Source organism: Mobula hypostoma, chromosome 1 (assembly GCF_963921235.1).
Source record: "Mobula hypostoma chromosome 1, sMobHyp1.1, whole genome shotgun sequence".
In the NCBI taxonomy this organism is placed as follows: Eukaryota; Metazoa; Chordata; class Chondrichthyes; order Myliobatiformes; family Myliobatidae; genus Mobula; species Mobula hypostoma.
The window spans coordinates 183,288,625-183,303,108 of record NC_086097.1 but is presented as its reverse complement, the minus strand read 5'-3'; the positions used below and the strand labels follow the sequence as shown (position 1 = coordinate 183,303,108).

Here is a 14,484-nt window from a genome sequence, read left to right as displayed (position 1 = left end):
GGCAGAAGGATGGGGTCTTCAGGCTTGAGGCTAGAGGCTAGAGATGAGGCTTGGCAGGAGGCTGGGGTCTTCAGGCTAGAAGCTAGAAACGAGACGATGCGAGGCTTGGCAGGAGGCAGAAGGATGGGGTCTTCAGGCTTGAGGCTAGAGGCTAGAGATGAGGCTTGGCAGGAGGCTGGAGTCTTCAGGCTATAAGCTAGAAACGAGACTTGATGCGAGGCTTGGCAGGAGGCTAGAGACTTGAGGCGAGGCTAGGCAGGAGGCTAGAGACTTGAGGCGAGGCTTGGCAGGAGGCAGGAGGCTAGAGACTTGAGGTGAGGCTTGGAAGGAGGCAGGAGGCTAGTGACTTGAGGCCAGGCTTGGCTGGAGGCTAGAGACTTGAGGCAAGGCTTGGCAGGAGGCAGGAGGCTAGAGACTTAAGGCGAGGCTTGGCAGGAGGCAGGAGGCTAGAGACTTGAGGCGAGGCTTGGCAGGAGGCCAGAGAATTGAGGCAAGGCTTGGCAGGAGGCAGGAGGCCAGAGAATTGAGGCGAGGCTTGGCAGGAGGCCAGAGACTTGAGACGAGGCTTGGCAGGTGGCTGGAGACTTGAGGCGAGGCTTGGCAGGAGGCAGGAGGCTAGAGACTTGAGGCGAGGCTTGGCAGAACGCAGGAGGCTGGAGACGAGGCGAGGCTTGGCAGGAGGAAGGAGGCTGGAGACGAGATGAGTTTTGGCAAGAGGCAGGAGGCTGGAGACTTGATGCGAGGCTTGGCAGGAGGCAAGAGACTTGAGACGAGTCTTGGCAGGAGGAAGGAGGCAGAGACTTCAGGCGAGGCTTGGAAGGAAGCAGGAGGCTGGAGACTTGAGGCGAGGCTTGGCAGGAGGCTGGAGCTAGAGATTTGAGGCAAGGCTTGGCAGGAGGTAGGAGGCTAGAGACGAGGCGAGGCTTGGCAGGAGGCAGGAGGCTGGAGCCTTGAGATGAGTCTTGGCAGGAGGCAGGAGGCTGGAGACTTGATGCGAGGCTTGGCAGGAGGCTAGAGACTTGAGGCGAGTTTTGCAAGAGGCAGGAGGCAGAGACTTGAGGTGAGGCTTGGCAGGAGGCAGGAGGCTGGAGACTTGAGGCGAGGCTTGGCAGGAGGCAGGAGGCTGGAAACTTGAGGCGTGGCTTGGCAGGAGGCAGGAGGCTGAAGACTTGAGTCGAGGATTGGCAGGAGGCAGGAGGCTGGAGATGAGGTGAGGCTTGGCAGAAGGCTGGAGACGAGGTGAGTCATGGCAGGAGGCAGGAGGCAGAGACTTGAGGAGAGGCAGGAGGCTGGAGACTTGAGGTGAGGCTTGGCAGGAGGCTGGAGACTTGAGGCGAGTCTTGGCAGGATGCTGGAGACGAGGCGAGGCTTGGCAGGAGGCTAGAGATGAGGCGAGGCTTGGCAGGAGGCTGGAGACGAGCTGAGGCTTGGCAGGAGGCAGGAGGCTGGAGACAAGGCGAAGCTTGGCAGGAGGCAGGAAGCTGGAGACGATGCGAGGCTTGGCAGGAGGCTAGAGACTTGAGGCAAGGCTTAGCAGGTGGCTGCAGACTTGAGGCGAGGTGGCAGGAGGCAGGAGGCAGAGACTTGACGCGAGGCTTTGCAGGAAGCATGAGGCTGCAGACTTGAGGCGAGGCTTGGCAGGAGACAGGAGGCTGGAGACTTGAGGTGAGGCTTGGCAGGAGGCTGGAGATGTGAGGCGTGACTTGGCAGGAGGCAGGAGACTTGAGGCAAGGCTTGGTAGGAGGCTAGAGACTTGAGGTGAGGCTTGGCTGGAGGAAGGAGGCTGGAGACTTGATGCGACGCTTGGCAGTATGCTAGAGACGAGAGGAGGCTTTGCAGGAGGCAGGAGGCTAGAGGCTTCAGGCGAGTCTTGGCAGGAGGTAGGAGGCTAGAGACTTGAGGCGAGGCTTGGCAGGAGGCAGGAGGCTAGAGACTTGAGGCGAGGCTTGGCAGGAGGCAGGAGGCTGGAGATGAGGTGAGGCTTGGCAGGAGGCAGGGGGCTGGAGACTTGAGGCGAGGCTTGGCAGGAGGTAGGAGGCTGGAGACTTGAGGCGAGGCTTGGCAGGAGGTAGGAGGCTAGAGACTTGAGGCGAGGCTTGGCAGGACGCAGGAGGCTGGAGACTTGAGGCGAGGCTTGGCAGGAGGCAGGACTCTTCAGACTTGAGGCTAGGCAGGAGGCTAGAGTCTTCAGGCTTGAGGCTAGGCAGGAGGCTGGAGTCTTCAGGTTTGAGGCTTCGCAGGAGGCAGGAGGCTGGAGACTTGAGGCGAGGCTTGGCAGGAGGCTGGAGACGAGGCGAGGCTTGGCAGGAGGCAGGAGGCTAGAGGCTTGAGATGAGTCTTGGCAGGAGGCAGGAGGCTGGAGACTTGAGGTGAGGCTTGGCAGGAGGCTAGAGCTTGATGTGAGTTTGGCAGGAGAATGGAGGCTAAAGACTTGAGGCGAGTTTTGGCAGGAGGCAGGAGGCAGAGACTTGAGGCGAGGCTTGGCAGGAGGCAGGAGGCTGGAGACTTGAGGCGAGGCTTGGCAGGAGGCAGGAGGCTGGAGACTTGAGGCGAGGCTTGGCAGGAGGCAGGAGGATGAAGACGTGAGTCGAGACTTGGCAGGAGGCAGGAGGCTGGAGTCGAGGCGAGGCTTGACAGAAGGCTGGAGACGAGGCGAGTCTTGGCAGGAGGCAGGAGGCTGCAGACTTGAGGCAAGGCTTGGCAGGAGGCAGGAGGCTGGAGACTTGAGGCGAGGCTTGGCAGGAGGCTGGAGACGAGGCGAGGCTTGGCAGGAGGCAGGAGGCTAGAGGCTTGAGATGAGTCTTGGCAGGAGGCAGGAGGCTGGAGACTTGAGGTGAGGCTTGGCAGGAGGCAGGAGGCTAGAGCTTGAGGCGAGTTTGGCAGGAGGCAGGAGGCAGAGACTTGAGGCGAGGCTTGGCAGGAGGCAGGAGGCTGGAGACTTGAGGCGAGGCTTGGCAGGGGGCAGGAGGCTGGAGACTTGAGGCGAGGCTTGGCAGGAGGCAGGAGGCTGGAGACTTGAGGCGAGGCTTGGCAGAACGCAGGAGGCTGGAGATGAGGCGAGGCTTGGCAGGAGGAAGGAGGCTGGAGACGAGATGAGTTTTGGCAGGAGGCAGGAGGCTGGAGACTTGATGCGAGGCTTGGCAGGAGGCAGAGACTTGAGACGAGTCTTGGCAGGAGGCAGGAGGCAGAGACTTCATGGCGAGGCTTGGCAGGAAGCAGGAGGCTGGAGACTTGAGGCGAGGCTTGGCAGGAGGCTGGAGGCTAGAGATTTGAGGCGAGGCTTGGCAGGAGGTAGGAGGCTAGAGACGAGGCGAGGCTTGGCAGGAGGCAGGAGGCTGGAGCCTTGAGATGAGTCTTGGCAGGAGGCAGGAGGCTGGAGACTTGATGCGAGGCTTGGCAGGAGGCTAGTGACGAGGCGAGTTTTGGCAAGAGGCAGGAGGCAGAGACTTGAGGTGAGGCTTGGCAGGAGGCAGGAGGCTGGAGACTTGAGGCGAGGCTTGGCAGGAGGCAGGAGGCTGGAGACGAGGCGAGGCTTGGCAGGAGGCAGGAGGCTGGAAACTTGAGGTGAGGCTTGGCAGGAGGCAGGAGGCTGAAGACGAGTCGATGCTTGGCAGGAGGCAGGAGGCTGGAGACGAGGTGAGGCTTGGCAGAAGGCTGGAGACGAGGTGAGTCATGGCAGGAGGCAGGAGGCAGAGACTTGAGGAGAGGCAGGAGGCTGGAGACTTGAGGTGAGGCTTGGCAGGAGGCTGGAGACTTGAGGCGAGTCTTGGCAGGATGCTGGAGACGAGGCGAGGCTTGGCAGGAGGCTAGAGATGAGGCGAGGCTTGGCAGGAGGCTGGAGACGAGGTGAGGCTTGGCAGGAGGCAGGAGGCTGGAGACTTGAGGTGAGGCTTGGCAGGAGGATGGAGACTTGAGGCGAGGCTTGGCAGGAAGCAGGAGGCTGGAGACTTGAGGTGAGGCTTGGCAGGAGGATGGAGACTTGAGGCGAGTCTTGGCAGGAGGAAGGAGGCTGGAGACTTGAGGTGAGGCTTGGCAGGAGGCTGGAGACTTGAGGCGAGGCTTGGCAGGATGCTGGAGACGAGGTGAGGCTTGGCAGGAGGCAGGAGGCTAGAGATGAGGCGAGGCTTGGCAGGAGGCTGTAGACGAGGTGAGGCTTGGCAGGAGGCAGGAGGCTAGAGGCTTGAGATGAGTGTTGGCAGGAGGCAGGAGGCTGGAGACTTGAGGTGAGGCTTGGCAGGAGGCAGGAGGCTAGAGCTTGAGGCGAGTTTGGCAGGAGAATGGAGGCTAGAGACTTGAGGCGAGTTTTGGCAGGAGGCAGGAGGCAGAGACTTGAGGCGAGGCTTGGCAGGAGGCAGGAGGCTGGAGACTTGAGGCGAGGCTTGGCAGGGGGCAGGAGGCTGGAGACTTGAGGCGAGGCTTGGCAGGAGGCAGGAGGCTAGAGGCTTCAGGCGAGTCTTGGCAGGAGGTAGGAGGCTAAAGACTTGAGGCGAGGCTTGGCAGGAGGCAGAAACTTGAGACGAGTCTTGGCAGGAGGCAGGAGGCAGAGACTTCAGGCGAGGCTTGGCAGGAAGCAGGAGGCTGGAGACTTGAGGCGAGGCTTGGTAGGAGGCTGGAGGCTAGAGATTTGAGGCGAGGCTTGGCAGGGGGCAGGAGGCTGGAGACTTGAGGCGAGGCTTGGCAGGAGGCAGGAGGCTGGAGACTTGAGGCGAGGCTTGGCAGGAGGCAGGAGGCTGGAGATGAGGCGAGGCTTGGCAGGAGGAAGGAGGCTGGAGACGAGATGAGTTTTGGCAGGAGGCAGGAGGCTGGAGACTTGATGCGAGGCTTGGCAGGAGGCAGAGACTTGAGACGAGTCTTGGCAGGAGGCAGGAGGCAGAGACTTCATGGCGAGGCTTGGCAGGAAGCAGGAGGCTGGAGACTTGAGGCGAGGCTTGGCAGGAGGCTGGAGGCTAGAGATTTGAGGCGAGGCTTGGCAGGAGGTAGGAGGCTAGAGACGAGGCGAGGCTTGGCAGGAGGCAGGAGGCTGGAGCCTTGAAATGAGTCTTGGCAGGAGGCAGGAGGCTGGAGACTTGATGCGAGGCTTGGCAGGAGGCTAGTGACGAGGCGAGTTTTGGCAAGAGGCAGGAGGCAGAGACTTGAGGTGAGGCTTGGCAGGAGGCAGGAGGCTGGAGACTTGAGGCGAGGCTTGGCAGGAGGCAGGAGGCTGGAGACGAGGCGAGGCTTGGCAGGAGGCAGGAGGCTGGAAACTTGAGGTGAGGCTTGGCAGGAGGCAGGAGGCTGAAGACGAGTCGATGCTTGGCAGGAGGCAGGAGGCTGGAGACGAGGTGAGGCTTGGCAGAAGGCTGGAGACGAGGTGAGTCATGGCAGGAGGCAGGAGGCAGAGACTTGAGGAGAGGCAGGAGGCTGGAGACTTGAGGTGAGGCTTGGCAGGAGGCTGGAGACTTGAGGCGAGTCTTGGCAGGATGCTGGAGACGAGGCGAGGCTTGGCAGGAGGCTAGAGATGAGGCGAGGCTTGGCAGGAGGCTGGAGACGAGGTGAGGCTTGGCAGGAGGCAGGAGGCTGGAGACTTGAGGTGAGGCTTGGCAGGAGGATGGAGACTTGAGGCGAGGCTTGGCAGGAAGCAGGAGGCTGGAGACTTGAGGTGAGGCTTGGCAGGAGGATGGAGACTTGAGGCGAGTCTTGGCAGGAGGAAGGAGGCTGGAGACTTGAGGTGAGGCTTGGCAGGAGGCTGGAGACTTGAGGCGAGGCTTGGCAGGATGCTGGAGACGAGGTGAGGCTTGGCAGGAGGCAGGAGGCTAGAGATGAGGCGAGGCTTGGCAGGAGGCTGTAGACGAGGTGAGGCTTGGCAGGAGGCAGGAGGCTAGAGGCTTGAGATGAGTGTTGGCAGGAGGCAGGAGGCTGGAGACTTGAGGTGAGGCTTGGCAGGAGGCAGGAGGCTAGAGCTTGAGGCGAGTTTGGCAGGAGAATGGAGGCTAGAGACTTGAGGCGAGTTTTGGCAGGAGGCAGGAGGCAGAGACTTGAGGCGAGGCTTGGCAGGAGGCAGGAGGCTGGAGACTTGAGGCGAGGCTTGGCAGGGGGCAGGAGGCTGGAGACTTGAGGCGAGGCTTGGCAGGAGGCAGGAGGCTAGAGGCTTCAGGCGAGTCTTGGCAGGAGGTAGGAGGCTAAAGACTTGAGGCGAGGCTTGGCAGGAGGCAGAGACTTGAGACGAGTCTTGGCAGGAGGCAGGAGGCAGAGACTTCAGGCGAGGCTTGGCAGGAAGCAGGAGGCTGGAGACTTGAGGCGAGGCTTGGTAGGAGGCTGGAGGCTAGAGATTTGAGGCGAGGCTTGGCAGGAGGTAGGAGGCTAGAGACGAGGCGAGGCTTGGCAGGAGGCAGGAGGCTGGAGCCTTGAGATGAGTCTTGGCAGGAGGCAGGAGGCTGGAGACTTGATGCGAGGCTTGGCAGGAGGCTAGAGACGAGGCGAGTTTTGGCAAGAGGCAGGAGGCAGAGACTTGAGGTGAGGCTTGGCAGGAGGCAGGAGGCTGGAGACTTGAGGCGAGGCTTGGCAGGAGGCAGGAGGCTGGAGACGAGGCGAGGCTTGGCAGGAGGCAGGAAGCTGGAAACTTGAGATGAGGCTTGGCAGGAGGCAGGAGGCTGAAGATGAGTCGAGGCTTGGCAGAAGGCTGGAGACGAGGTGAGTCATGGCAGGAGGCAGGAGGCAGAGACTTGAGGCGAGGCTTGGCAGGAAGCAGGAGGCTGGAGACTTGAGATGAGGCTTGGCAGGAGGATGGAGACTTGAGGCGAGTCTTGGCAGGAGGAAGGAGGCTGGAGACTTGAGGTGAGGCTTGGCAGGAGGCTGGCGACTTGAGGCGAGGCTTGGCAGGATGCTGGAGACGAGGTGAGGCTTGGCAGGAGGCAGGAGGCTAGAGATGAGGCGAGGCTTGGCAGGAGGCTGGAGACGAGGTGAGGCTTGGCAGGAGGCAGGAGGCTAGAGGCTTGAGATGAGTCTTGGCAGGAGGCAGGAGGCTGGAGACTTGAGGTGAGGCTTGGCAGGAGGCAGGAGGCTAGAGCTTGAGGCGAGTTTGGCAGGAGAATGGAGGCTAGAGACTTGAGGCGAGTTTTGGCAGGAGGCAGGAGGCAGAGACTTGAGGCGAGGCTTGGCAGGAGGCAGGAGGCTGGAGACTTGAGGCGAGGCTTGGCAGGAGGCTGGAGACTTGAGGCGAGGCTTGGCAGGAGGCAGGAGGCTAGAGGCTTCAGGCGAGTCTTGGCAAGAGGTAGGAGGCTAAAGACTTGAGGCGAGGCTTGGCAGGAGGCAGGAGGCTAGAGACTTGAGGCGAGGCTTGGCAGGAGGCAGGAGGCTGGAGATGAGGTGAGGCTTGGCAGGAGGCAGGGGGCTGGAGACTTGAGGCGAGGCTTGGCAGGAGGTAGGAGGCTAGAGACTTGAGGCGAGGCTTGGCAGGACGCAGGAGGCTGGAGACTTGAGGCGAGGCTTGGCAGGAGGCAGGACTCTTCAGACTTGAGGCTAGGCAGGAGGCTAGAGTCTTCAGGCTTGAGGCTAGGCAGGAGGCTGGAGTCTTCAGGCTTGAGGCTTGGCAGGAGGCAGGAGGCTGGAGACGAGGCGAGGCTTGACAGAAGGCTGGAGACGAGGCGAGTCTTGGCAGGAGGCAGGAGGCTGCAGACGAGGCGAGGCTTGGCAGGAGGAAGGAGGCTGGAGACTTGAGATGAGTCTTGGCAGGAGGCAGGAGGCTGGAGACTTGATGCGAGGCTTGGCAGGAGGCAAGAGACTTGAGACGAGTCTTGGCAGGAGGCAGGAGGCAGAGACTTGAGGAGAGGCTTGGCAGGAGGCAGGAGGCTAGAGACTTGAGGCGAGGCTTGTCAGGAGGCCAGAGACTTGAGGCGAGGCTTGGCAGGAGGCAGGAGGCTAGAGACTTGAGGCGAGGCTTGGCAGGAGGCCAGAGACTTGAGGCGAGGCTTGGCAGGAGGCAGGAGGCTAGAGACTTGAGGCGAGGCTTGGCAGAACGCAGGAGGCTGGAGACGAGGCGAGGCTTGGCAGGTGGAAGGAGGCTGGAGACGAGATCAGTTTTGGCAGGAGGCAGGAGGCTGGAGACTTGATGCGAGGCTTGGCAGGAGGCAAGAGACTTGAGACGAGTCTTGGCAGGAGGCAGGAGGCAGAGACTTGAGGCGAGGCTTGGCAGGAGGCAGGAGGCTAGAGACTTGAGGCGAGGCTTTGCAGAACGCAGGAGGCTGGAGATGAGGCGAGGCTTGGCAGGAGGAAGGAGGCTGGAGACGAGATGAGTTTTGGCAGGAGGCAGGAGGCTGGAGACTTGATGCGAGGCTTGGCAGGAGGCAGAGACTTGAGTCGAGTCTTGGCAGGAGGCAGGAGGCAGAGACTTCAGGCGAGGCTTGGCAGGAAGCAGGAGGCTGGAGACTTGAGGCGAGGCTTGGCAGGAGGCTGGAGGCTAGAGATTTGAGGCGAGGCTTGGCAGGAGGTAGGAGGCTAGAGACGAGGCGAGGCTTGGCAGGAGGCAGGAGGCTGGAGCCTTGAGATGAGTCTTGGCAGGAGGCAGGAGGCTGGAGACTTGATGCGAGGCTTGGCAGGAGGCTAGAAACGAGGCGTGTTTTGGCAAGAGGCAGGAGGCAGAGACTTGAGGTGAGGCTTGGCAGGAGGCAGGAGGCTGGAGACTTGAGGCGAGGCTTGGCAGGAGGCAGGAGGCTGGAGACGAGGCGAGGCTTGGCAGGAGGCAGGAGGCTGGAAACTTGAGGCGAGGCTTGGCAGGAGGCAGGAGGCTGAAGACGAGTCGAGGCTTGGCAGGAGGCAGGAGGCTGGAGACGAGGTGAGGCTTGGCAGAAGGCTGGAGACGAGGTGAGTCATGGCAGGAGGCAGGAGGCAGAGACTTGAGGCGAGGCTTGGCAGGAAGCAGGAGGCTGGAGACTTGAGGTGAGGCTTGGCAGGAGGATGGAGACTTGAGGCGAGTCTTGGCAGGAGGAAGGAGGCTGGAGACTTGAGGCGAGGCTTGGCAGGATGCTGGAGACGAGGTGAGGCTTGGCAGGAGGCAGGAGGCTAGAGATGAGGCGAGGCTTGGCAGGAGGCTGGAGACGAGGTGAGGCTTGGCAGGAGGCAGGAGGCTGGAGACTTGAGGCGAAGCTTGGCAGGAGGCAGGAGGCTGGAGACTTGATGCAAGACTTGGCAGGAGGCTAGAGACTTGAGGCAAGGCTTAGCAGGTGGCTGCAGACTTGAGGCGAGGTGGCAGGAGGCAGGAGGCAGAGACGACGCGAGGCTTGGCAGGAAGCATGAGGCTGCAGACTTGAGGCGAGGCTTGGCAAGAGACAGGAGGCTGGAGACTTGAGGCGAGGCTTGGCAGGAGGCTGGAGATGTGAGGCGTGACTTGGCAGGAGGCAGGAGACTTGAGGCGAGGCTTGGCTGGAGGAAGGAGGCTGGAGACTTAATGCGACACTTGGAAGTATGCTAGAGACGAGGCGAGGCTTGGCTGGAGGCAGGAGGCTGGAGACTTGAGGTGAGTCTTGGCAGGAGGCAGGAGGCTGGAGACTTGAGGCAAGGCTTGGCAGGAGGCAGGAGGCTGGAGACTTGAGGCGAGGCTTGGCAGGAGGCTGGAGACGAGGCGAGGCTTGGCAGGAGGCAGGAGGCAGGAGGCTAGAGGCTTGAGATGAGTCTTGGCAGGAGGCAGGAGGCTGGAGACTTGAGGCGAGGCTTGGCAGGAGGCAGGAGGCTGGAGACTTGAGGCGAGGCTTCGCAGGAGGCAGGAGGCTGAAGACGTGAGTTGAGACTTGGCAGGCGGCAAGAGGCTGGAGACAAGGCGAGGCTTGACAGAAGGCAGGAGATGAGGCGAGTCTTGGCAGGAGGCAGGAGGCTGCAGACGAGGCGAGGCTTGGCAGGAGGAAGGAGGCTGGAGACTTGAGATGAGTCTTGGCAGGAGGCAGGAGGCTGGAGACTTGATGCGAGGCTTGGCAGGAGGCAAGAGACTTGAGGCGAGTCTTGGCAGGAGGCAGGAGGCTGAAGACTTGAGTAGAGGCTTGGCAGGAGGCAGAAGGCTGCAGACGAGGCGAGTCATGGCAGGAGGGAGGAGGCAGAGACTTGAGGCGAGGCTTGGCAGGAGGCTGGGGTCTTCAGGCTAGAAGCTAGAAACGAGACTTGATGCGAGGCTTGGCAGGAGGCAGAAGGATGGGGTCTTCAGGCTTGAGGCTAGAGGCTAGAGATAAGGCTTGGCAGGAGGCTGGGGTCTTCAGGCTATAAGCTAGAAACGAGACTTGATGCGAGGCTTGGCAGGAGGCTAGAGACGAGGCGAGGCTAGGCAGGAGGCTAGAGACTTGAGGCGAGGCTCGGCAGGAGGCCAGAGACTTGAGGCGAGGCTTGGCAGGAGGCAGGAGGCTAGAGACTTGAGGCGAGGCTTGGCAGGAGGCCAGAGACTTGAGGCGAGGCTTGGCAGGAGGCAGGAGGCTAGAGACTTGAGGCGAGGCTTGGCAGGAGGCCAGAGACTTGAGGCGAGGCTTGGCAGGAGGCAGGAGGCTAGAGACTTCAGGTAAGGCTTGGCAGAAAGCAGGAGGCTGGAGACGAGGCGAGGCTTGGCAGGAGGAAGGAGGCTGGAGACGAGATGAGTTTTGGCAGGAGGCAGGAGGCTGGAGACTTGATGCGAGGCTTGGCAGGAGGCAAGAGACTTGAGACAAGTCTTGGCAGGAGGCAGGAGGCAGAGACTTGAGGCGAGGCTTGGCAGGAGGCCAGAGACTTGAGGCGAGTCTTGGCAGGAGGCAGGAGGCTAGAGACTTGAGGCGAGGCTTGGCAGAACGCAGGAGGCTGGAGATGAGGCGAGGCTTGGCAGGAGGAAGGAGGCTGGAGACGAGATGAGTTTTGGCAGGAGGCAGGAGGCTGGAGACTTGATGCGAGGCTTGGCAGGAGGCAGAGACTTGAGACGAGTCTTGGCAGGAGGCAGGAGGCAGAGACTTCAGGCGAGGCTTGGCAGGAAGCAGGAGGCTGGAGACTTGAGGCGAGGCTTGGCAGGAGGCTGGAGGCTAGAGATTTGAGGCGAGGCTTGGCAGGAGGTAGGAGGCTAGAGACGAGGCGAGGCTTGGCAGGAGGCAGGAGGCTGGAGCCTTGAGATGAGTCTTGGCAGGAGGCAGGAGGCTGGAGACTTGATGCGAGGCTTGGCAGGAGGCTAGTGACGAGGCGAGTTTTGGCAAGAGGCAGGAGGCAGAGACTTGAGGTGAGGCTTGGCAGGAGGCAGGAGGCTGGAGACGAGGCGAGGCTTGGCAGGAGGCAGGAGGCTGGAAACTTGAGGTGAGGCTTGGCAGGAGGCAGGAGGCTGAAGACGAGTCGAGGCTTGGCAGGAGGCAGGAGGCTGGAGACGAGGTGAGGCTTGGCAGAAGGCTGGAGACGAGGTGAGTCATGGCAGGAGGCAGGAGGCAGAGACTTGAGGAGAGGCAGGAGGCTGGAGACTTGAGGTGAGGCTTGGCAGGAGGCTGGAGACTTGAGGTGAGTCTTGGCAGGATGCTGGAGACGAGGCGAGGCTTGGCAGGAGGCTAGAGATGAGGCGAGGCTTGGCAGGAGGCTGGAGACGAGGTGAGGCGAGGCAGGAGGCTGGAGACTTGAGGTGAGGCTTGGCAGGAGGATGGAGACTTGAGGCGAGGCTTGGCAGGAAGCAGGAGGCTGGAGACTTGAGGTGAGGCTTGGCAGGAGGATGGAGACTTGAGGCGAGTCTTGGCAGGAGGAAGGAGGCTGGAGACTTGAGGTGAGGCTTGGCAGGAGGCTGGAGACTTGAGGCGAGGCTTGGCAGGATGCTGGAGACGAGGTGAGGCTTGGCAGGAGGCAGGAGGCTAGAGATGAGGCGAGGCTTGGCAGGAGGCTGGAGACGAGGTGAGGCTTGGCAGGAGGCAGGAGGCTAGAGGCTTGAGATGAGTCTTGGCAGGAGGCAGGAGGCTGGAGACTTGAGGTGAGGCTTGGCAGGAGGCAGGAGGCTAGAGCTTGAGGCGAGTTTGGCAGGAGAATGGAGGCTAGAGACTTGAGGCGAGTTTTGGCAGGAGGCAGGAGGCAGAGACTTGAGGCGAGGCTTGGCAGGAGGCAGGAGGCTGGAGACTTGAGGCGAGGCTTGGCAGGGGGCAGGAGGCTGGAGACTTGAGGCGAGGCTTGGCAGGAGGCAGGAGGCTAGAGGCTTCAGGCGAGTCTTGGCAGGAGGTAGGAGGCTAAAGACTTCAGGCGAGGCTTGGCAGGAGGCAGAGACTTGAGACGAGACTTGGCAGGGGGCAGGAGGCAGAGACTTCAGGCGAGGCTTGGCAGGAGGCAAGAGGCTGGAGACGAGGCGAGGCTTGACAGAAGGCAGGAGATGAGGCGAGTCTTGGCAGGAGGCAGGAGGCTGCAGACAAGGCGCGGCTTGGCAGGAGGAAGGAGGCTGGAGACTTGAGGTGAGGCTTGGCAGGAGGATGGAGACTTGAGGCGAGGCTTGGCAGGAAGCAGGAGGCTGGAGACTTGAGGTGAGGCTTGGCAGGAGGATGGAGACTTGAGGCGAGTCTTGGCAGGAGGAAGGAGGCTGGAGACTTGAGGTGAGGCTTGGCAGGAGGCAGGAGGCTAGAGATGAGGCGAGGCTTGGCAGGAGGCTGGAGACGATGTGAGGCTTGGCAGGAGGCAGGAGGCTAGAGGCTTGAGATGAGTCTTGGCAGGAGGCAGGAGGCTAGAGCTTGAGGCGAGTTTGGCAGGAGAATGGAGGCTAGAGACTTGAGGCGAGTTTTGGCAGGAGGCAGGAGGCAGAGACTTGAGGCGAGGCCTGACAGGAGGCAGGAGGCTGGAGACTTGAGGCGAGGCTTGGCAGGGGGCAGGAGGCTGGAGACTTGAGGCAAGGCTTGGCAGGAGGCAGGAGGCTAGAGGCTTCAGGCGAGTCTTGGCAGGAGGTAGGAGGCTAAAGACTTGAGGCGAGGCTTGGTAGGAGGCAGAGACTTGAGACGAGTCTTGGCAGGAGGCAGGAGGCAGAGACTTCAGGCGAGGCTTGGCAGGAAGCAGGAGGCTGGAGACTTGAGGCGAGGCTTGGCAGGAGGCTGGAGGCTAGAGATTTGAGGCGAGGCTTGGCAGGAGGTAGGAGGCTAGAGACGAGGCGAGGCTTGGCAGGAGGCAGGAGGCTGGAGCCTTGAGATGAGTCTTGGCAGGAGGCAGGAGGCTGGAGACTTGATGCGAGGCTTGGCAGGAGGCTAGAGACGAGGCGAGTTTTGGCAAGAGGCAGGAGGCAGAGACTTGAGGTGAGGCTTGGCAGGAGGCAGGAGGCTGGAGACTTGAGGCGAGGCTTGGCAGGAGGCAGGAGGCTGGAGAGGAGGCGAGGCTTGGCAGGAAGCAGGAGGCTGGAAACTTGAGGTGAGGCTTGGCAGGAGGCAGGAGGCTGAAGACGATTCGAGGCTTGCCAGGAGGCAGGAGGCTGGAGACGAGGTGAGGCTTGGCAGAAGGCTGGAGACGAGGTGAGTCATGGCAGGAGGCAGGAGGCAGAGACTTGAGGCGAGGCTTGGCAGGAAGCAGGAGGCTGGAGACTTGAGGTGAGGCTTGGCAGGAGGCTGGAGACTTGAGGCGAGGCTTGGCAGGATGCTGGAGACGAGGTGAGGCTTGGCAGGAGGCAGGAGGCTAGAGATGAGGCGAGGCTTGGCAGGAGGCTGGAGACGAGGTGAGGCTTGGCAGGAGGCAGGAGGCTAGAGGCTTGAGATGAGTCTTGGCAGGAGGCAGGAGGCTGGAGACTTGAGGTGAGGCTTGGCAGGAGGCAGGAGGCTAGAGCTTGAGGCGAGTTTGGCAGGAGAATGGAGGCTAGAGACTTGAGGCGAGTTTTGGCAGGAGGCAGGAGGCAGAGACTTGAGGCGAGGCTTGGCAGGAGGCAGGAGGCTGGAGACTTGAGGCGAGGCTTGGCAGGAGGCTGGAGACTTGAGGCGAGGCTTGGCAGGAGGCAGGAGGCTAGAGGCCTCAGGCGAGTCTTGGCAAGAGGTAGGAGGCTAAAGACTTGAGGCGAGGCTTAGCAGGAGGCAGGAGGCTGGAGACTTGAGGCGAGGCTTGGCAGGAGGCAGGAGGCTGGAGATGAGGTGAGGCTTGGCAGGAGGCAGGGGGCTGGAGACTTGAGGCGAGGCTTGGCAGGAGGTAGGAGGCTGGAGACTTGAGGCGAGGCTTGGCAGGAGGTAGGAGGCTAGAGACTTGAGGCGAGGCTTGGCAGGACGCAGGAGGCTGGAGACTTGAGGCGAGGCTTGGCAGGAGGCAGGACTCTTCAGACTTGAGACTAGGCAGGAGGCTGGAGTCTTCAGGCTTGAGGCTAGGCAGGAGGCTGGAGTCTTCAGGCTTGAGGCTTGGCAGGAGGCAGGAGGCTGGAGACGAGGCGAGGCTTGACAGAAGGCTGGAGACGAGGCGAGTCTTGGCAGGAGGCAGGAGGCTGCAGACGAGGCGAGGCTTGGCAGGAGGAAGGAGGCTGGAGACTTGAGATGAGTCTTGGCAGGAGGCAGGAGGCTGGAGACTTGATGCGAGGCTTGGCAGGAGGCAAGAGAC

At 61.8% G+C, this 14,484-nt stretch overlaps 1 protein-coding gene across 1 annotated transcript in view; it reads left to right on the top strand.

Moving 5' to 3' along the window:
- The window catches only part of tmem67 (transmembrane protein 67), a 199,916-nt gene that overhangs the window by 80,567 nt on the left and 104,865 nt on the right, over positions 1-14,484 (top strand). The window lies entirely within an intron of this gene.